The sequence below is a fragment of the Watersipora subatra genome, chromosome 7 (genome assembly GCF_963576615.1).
Source record: "Watersipora subatra chromosome 7, tzWatSuba1.1, whole genome shotgun sequence".
In the NCBI taxonomy this organism is placed as follows: Eukaryota; Metazoa; Bryozoa; class Gymnolaemata; order Cheilostomatida; family Watersiporidae; genus Watersipora; species Watersipora subatra.
The window spans coordinates 30,784,643-30,792,131 of NC_088714.1; positions in this window are offsets into that span (position 1 = coordinate 30,784,643).

Below are 7,489 nucleotides of genomic sequence, written 5' to 3' on the forward strand. Positions count from 1 at the left end.
GGCAATCCCTATAGTATGACATCTGCTTAGCTGACAACAAGCGGAGGTTATGCGTGTTTTTATTATTTAATCTGAAATTATTGAAGATTGTTTGAAGGTTATAATCAAACAGGAATCAGCTTTACAGCCTGTGAACAGCAGTAAATCTAGTGAACCAATTTAGAAGTTCAAAGGTCACTCTTTTGTTATAACGCAAGTCTTAAACATGTATAAAAACTTAAACGAGATTATATCTTGATACATTATCATTTGCATATAACATAAGTTCTCATCTCCAGAATCGAAGTTAAATAGAAATACTTGAAGAGTCAAAACAAAATGCATATACTAAAAACGATTTGCCTGCTGTAGAAGGCTGCTTTCTGCCTGGCTATATTTACAGAGCTGAAATTACAGGTGTTTACGAAAAATATTTGTTATTCTATCATCTGAGAGGCTGATCATCACGCAGGAGTCATATCACTTGCCTGCCAAAGCATTCTAACTGGTTAATTTGTAAAAACCCTAATGGGCTTAGCACACTTCAAGCAGAGGCTCTGTGTGTTTTTAAGAGCATCGGTGCCCCAAAAATGGTTCAGTGATCCTGGCTGGACGTCTCTGAGTCCAGTGGCAAGGGAACTTCAATGACTGAACACATGCCTGGCTGCAGAGAGAAATTTAAGGTTGAATGCCATTCCTGTAACTATCAGTGGTCTTTTGTGTAAATTGGACTCAACCTGCGGTGTGCAGGCCAGGCGTCCCGTCCTCTTTTGTGTAAATTGGACTCAACCTGCGGTGTGCAGGCCAGGCGTCCCGTCCTAGACCACTAGGTCATGGACTAGGTCACTAGAACTACCAAACTAACAGAAACAGAAGGTAATCAAATACATTAACTGAGTCACTGAGACAGATTTAAATTTAACTGAATGTCTTTTATTAAAACTGGGTCAAGGTCATAAAGTATGAAGCCGATTGCTTCTGTTCTAGATCATTAGGCATTCCTAAAAAATGGAATGTTCTAGGTGAGCTTAATAGCTTGTATAGAGTCATGCCCTGACCTGCCTGAACTCGTCATGAAACCATTCTTGACAGATATGCTATCAGAGGTTACGTGTCAACTGTTTGGGTCAGTGACAGCGAATAAGTCTATCGTGTGAGGCCTACGAATGTGAAACTACAGAGGCCATGGATACATACTAACAGCTTCTCAGCTAAAAACAAGTGCTATGAAACTAGCAACAGCAGGGCCAAAACAATTGAATCGGGCTGAGAAAGTATGATAGGATGTGTTGAAAGTTTAGTACCACTCGCTATATTTCCATGGCGCGCATGACTCGCATCATGTGAATTCAAAATTGTGTGCAAGTTGCGTATCGTGCGAATTAAGTGTTACTATGGACATTTGCATGATGCGGATCGACTCCGGCGCCTGGTGAGAAAAGGTAAGGAATTGTATGCTATACTGAAAGTTAATAATTAGCGACACAGTTAGTGATGCAAACACAACAACCTCGATCGAAAAAGGACGCATGAAAATGTTTAAAATTGAATAGCTGGCGCAGCATTTTCATGTGCATCATTCGTAAGTGCTGTTTCCATCATTCGTAAGCATGATGGATTAGATAAAGTTTTGCGGATTGCAAAACTTGCTTAGTTTGAGGATTTATGCCGCTTCCGTGATGCGGTTAATTTGCGGATTGGCTCAAATTTGCGGATCATGCCTGTCATGTAAACATAGTGACTATAATATGAACTTCAATGCGACTCAACAAGACTGGCAATAGTCCATCTTGAAGCTTTTTTTTTTATTCCTTGTGTCGTTTTAACCAAAGTTTAAAGGTTGCTGTGTTAAAAACAACAAGCACCACTCATCAATCTTCAATTGCTGTGGTAACTGTATCTAAAATATTTCAGGTTGGTGTTAGCTGGTTCGTCATGAGGGCTTATTATAGTCCTTTTCCTGCAGCCACCACAAGAATTTAAGGTACCAAGAAGGAGGTTGGTGGTGTATTAATTAAATTAATTACAACCAGTGATGGAATTTCTTCTACCAGAACTTAGTTGTAATTAGCATCTTTCCAAATGAGTAATAGCTCTTGTAATGAAGGGCAGTATCGCTAAAAAATTCAGGAATGCAGAACACCTGAGCCTGGCACCAAATGTCTCTATTTCCTTCATATTCATTTGGCTCAATTATAGTGCGTTGAAAGCGCAAGTTACACATTAACGAGCGCAATTTATCTAAATGTAAATAGTGTTTGTAACTCTTTGAAAAGCATGACTACTTAAGAAAGACTCCGCATATGAGGATGTTACGCATAGCTCTAAAATATGAGTCAGCTTATACGCGCTAAAACTATGCCCTTTGTTAAGACCATTGGTTACAACAAACTAAACAAGTATCATATTCAAGAATCTCTACTGGATTCCTTTAACAAAACATGCCCGATATATGACATTCTAAAGGCTACATAAACACCATATCGCTGATTTTCGGCGTTGATCCCATAATAATCGCTTGTGATAACATTGTTCACCCTACCACAAACCCATATGCGTTGACATTGACCAGTAGTCTATGACATAGTTCTCATTACACAATGCAATCACTGAAACGATGAAACACTAGTCTCGCAACGATCATAAAGGGAAATATACATATATATATAATATATAGTAAATGTAAAATATATAATATATAAATATTAATTATAACAATACATGAATATATAATACAATATACATATATATATATATATATATATATATATATATATATATATATATATATATATACAGTCAAACATGGATAACTCGTCCACGGATAGCTCGAAAAAATGGTTAATTCGAACATTTCCTTTGGTCCGTTCCCACGTAATGATAAATTGCTATAGATAACTCGAATTCAACACTGTTAATTCGAACTGTTTTTTTGCCCAACAGCTACCGAAACGGTTGTTTTCGCTTTAGAAAATCACTTTATTCAAAGTCATAGAGGTAAACTTCATCTTTTCGTAATTCATAAGCGTCGTTATTACCACCATCGGCAAAATATTTTTGTCAACGACTTTTCTAAAAGTTTGGTGAAATTTGATTTATACAGCGATACGATGAATAGCACGGGCTAGCCGGGTCACGCGCGCAAGAATTTTCGCCACGCACATACAAAACAAAAATCGCATGTTGTTTTGTATGTGCGTGGCGAAAATCTTTGAGTGCGTGACTCGGCTAGCCCGTGATGAATAGTTTTCCGACGTTGATTCCGTGTTGAATCAACGTCGGAATGTTGAATGTTTAAAACGTCTTAAAAAATGTTGTAATTAAACGTATACGTTGTTTGAGCTACAAAAAACTATTCATCGTTTGACCTAAACACAGAATACGTGTGTACATTCAATAAGTATCTATTAAAAAAGCGTGAGTGATATAGAATGTACCGTAAAACCTCGTAAAACTTCTAATTGAACTGCCTCGGAGTGTTGCTCTTAACGAATCCCAGGTAAAGTAAAGTAATCTGCATAAACTTCAAGAAAAAACAGCAAAATTGATGGTGGGTAAAACCCCAAAAGAAAAAATTGTCTTTTCTTTTGAGAATTTCAACAACGATCAAGTTTTGCCAATGTCAATCTGAAAAACGTCCTGGCAATAACATCACCTCAAACAACAAACCAATCTCAAGTGATAGAAAAATCTCTATACTTTTTCATGAAAACGTTTTAAACTTTACATTAGAAGCATTTAATTTGAAACAAGCCATTTGTGCTTTTGATTTATATTATAGTTTGTATATGTACATGTATCTACTAATAAATAAGTAAATATATGGACTTGTGACAGTGCTCTGATAACTTGAATGCTCTGATAATTCGAACACTTTTGCTCGGTCCCTTGAAGTTCGAGTTATCCATGTTTGACTGTATATATATATATGTATATATAAAGCAATTCCCGATAGCCGATCACCATCGCCAAAGTACTGCACATTAAAGAAAAGTAGACAGTAACTCACTAAAGTTTGACAGCTGCAATCTCTTTCAACATACCTATCTGAGTCGTCTCGACGATGTCATCGGTTTATGGTGCACATAATCGATGGCTAATCCTCAACAAGACAACCCGACATTCTGCAATACAGAATGAACCAGCCTTATATTCAACAATCCTGTCATACCTGAAAACCATATCCTACTAAAACTGAATCAACTTTGTTTTCGAACTTAGTTTTCTTCATAGGTAAATAGCCTGTTTTTTTTTTATAGTTGTAACACATTATAAACCCTGTCTCAAGGTTGTAACACGTTATAAACCCTGTCTCAAAGTTGTAACACATTATAAACCCTGTCTCAAGGTTGTAACACATTATAAACCCTGTCTCAAAGTTGTAACACATTATAAACCCTGTCTCAAGGTTGTAACACATTATAAACCCTGTCTCAAGGTTGTAACACATTATAAACCCTGTCTCAAGGTTGTAACACATTATAAACCTTGTCTCAAGGTTGTAACACATTATAAACCCTGTCTCAAGGTTGTAACACATTATAAACCCTGTCTCAAGGTTGTAACACATTATAAACCCTGTCTCAAGGTTGTAACACATTATAAACCCTGTCTCAAGGTTGTAACACATTATAAACCCTGTCTCAAGGTTGTCATATGTGTTTGAAGCAGTGTTTAAAGTTTTAACAAAATATGATGCTCATTGACATTCTCAGAATCCTGGCATAACTGATCTGACCACAATACACTCACCGAAAACCTTAGTACGATTGTTAGAACCTTCCTATGATATTGTTATGGTTATTTTAAGAGTTTTAAGATAAGTATATAACTGTTGGCATCTACCAGCATACTGATTGCTCAATGTTCAAGTTGACGATAAAACAGCAGCTTTGCGAATGTAACTTTCGTATTTTAGCCTTTGATATTTGATAATGTGAGATTTTATTGGTAGATTGTAAAGGCTAGCTGTTAGATTTTAAATGTACAATGGCAGACAGTATTTTTGTCATAAACATTCAGTTTTAGACAATTATGTTTAGCATTTAAACTTGAAAAGTCATGATATCACGATGTAGTTATCTTAACACAAAAAACCCTACATACCATAATCATGTGATATTGAAGCAATACCTTGCATCATCTTTGTGATTTTTTTTCAAAGTTACAATGAAGTTTCTTTCAACAATAATTACAAAATCTTGATGTTTCATAACACCTTAATGGCTTTACATTTCACAAACCTTGTCCCGCTTCTTTTTGAAGAGCCTATAAGTAGCAGCTTCCAGGTAACTACCAGGTATTGTGTTCTGACTGATAAGGGGATAAACTGGACTGACAAGACTATATGATGCTCTAATAATCATCAACTAATTTAGCTACATGAAAGGGTTCAAAAAGGACAAAATGATTGGCACATGCTTCCAGTTAAAAATAGCAAAACCTGAAATGTATCGCCTTACACAAATCTTGAATATTAAATAGCTCTTCGCGAGTAGTAGGTCAGCATTGATGTCTATTTTCATTCCTTTAGTTTATTCTAAGTAAAGGCTGGAGCTTTTGTCATATGATGTAATTTTTAAACAATTTCTAGCATACTAAAACATCTGATATTGCTCAAAAGAACTTTTTTAAACTTTTTTGCTGATGATAAATATTTAAAGGCGTTGAAACAGCTGATAGTTTTCCCTATTACTTTGATAAACACATGATTGCGTAATCCCGTTTAAAGCTCTGATATAGTTTTAAGATGTTTTTACAAGTCTGATATGGCAGAAGAAAAGCTTGATGAACTTGAAACAGTTATTGAGACACAAATATCGCTGACATATACGTGGCTGTTAGCGTTTAATAACTCTAACATGACTGTTGAGATATTCCCATGACACTATCATAACTAATAACGTCCGTTATCATATTTACTGTAGTTACGCAAGCTCATCAGAGCCTCTGAATCAGCTGCTAACAATTTTTGAACAATTTTTTTATGTTATTCAAAGTCTTAACTACGATGACTAAATGTTTATGACAACTGGAGTAGATTATGTAACAGAACTACACTTTAGAATAAGTGGAGAGTCAAGAACTGACTATGTTATCTAGAGGTGACTCATCAGAGGGAGCTAGAAGGAAGGTCTAAAAGGAAACTTGTCCAAAACTTCACTCCTCCCATAGATGAATAAGAACGAACTGCTAAAAATAACTTGGACTTGAGCACCATTTCTGATCGAATGATAAGCTATGTTGTTGATCATTTTTGGTCAAATCCAAACTATTATAGCCATCTTTTTCTAAATAGGATTTTATATGTTCAATAGACTTTGTTTGTTATGTATTAAAATTAAACAAAGAAGAGAATAAAAACAGATTAGCTAAAATATAAATTTGATTCCACAATTTGGTAAGAAGATTTATTGAACCCAGCTGTTAAACACCACATACAAAAAGGCAAACAGAGAACAATGCCCTAGTTTTGCATTAAGCAAGAAAGACGCCGTTGTATTGAAAACATGGTAAAAAGTTGTGTGTATCAAGGTTGGTGTGAAAAAGAATTATATTTTCCTCATACTCTTCTGCACCTGTTTCATCATGTATATGCAAGTACATGCCAACATTTTGGTTTCCTGTTAAGTGCATTTCATTGCAACAGGGGACACTCGGTGAAATGTTGTTAACAGTTCTATGTTAATATTGAAATTTATTCACTATAAGAAAAATATATTTTTCTAGGGACCTACAGTGCTTAAAACATGGATATGTTGTGCAATAAAAAGATGCTTCACAAAAATGGGACATGATATAAAATCACACATGTAAAATCATGGTATCATATAAAATCATACATGAAACTCCTTCTAACACTAAAAAGCTAGAGTAATCATTCACACCATTCTTCTGAAGCATCTTGTCATCACACAACATATCTATGTCTTAAGTACTGTGGGTCTCTAGGTAAATCTATTTTTCCTATAGTGAATTAATTGAAGTTTCTTAATGTTGGTGCAACTTAAGATACGATGGTTCTCAGGTGATACCACATCTGAAAACCAAATCTATTGAAATTAAAGTATCTTTTTTAAAGCCTAATTTTTTGAAAAATAAACTCTTTTATAGCTGTAACACATTATAAACTCTGTTTCAGAGTTGTCATATACTGGTATGTCTGAAGCAGTGTTTGAAGTAACAGTATTAATTACTTACATCATTTGTGGTTTAAGTAAGTGCTCAGGAAATGGTTGTCAGGTGTTTGTTTGTCTTAAATTTTAGAGTCTTAGACTGACTCTTACCAAACTTAGTTGCCTCTTGTTATTGAATAATGTGGACATATACCATGCCACCCTCACTTTTGTGATAAATCGGTACTTGAGCAAAGACAAGCCATGTAAATAATAAGCTTGAAGCAAGAGAGGTGAATATATGGCAGCATTACACTCAACTGCCCTCGATTGTCACACCTGAGAGACATGTGAAACAAGGTTATCCTTATAGAATATACTGATTCTGTGTTATC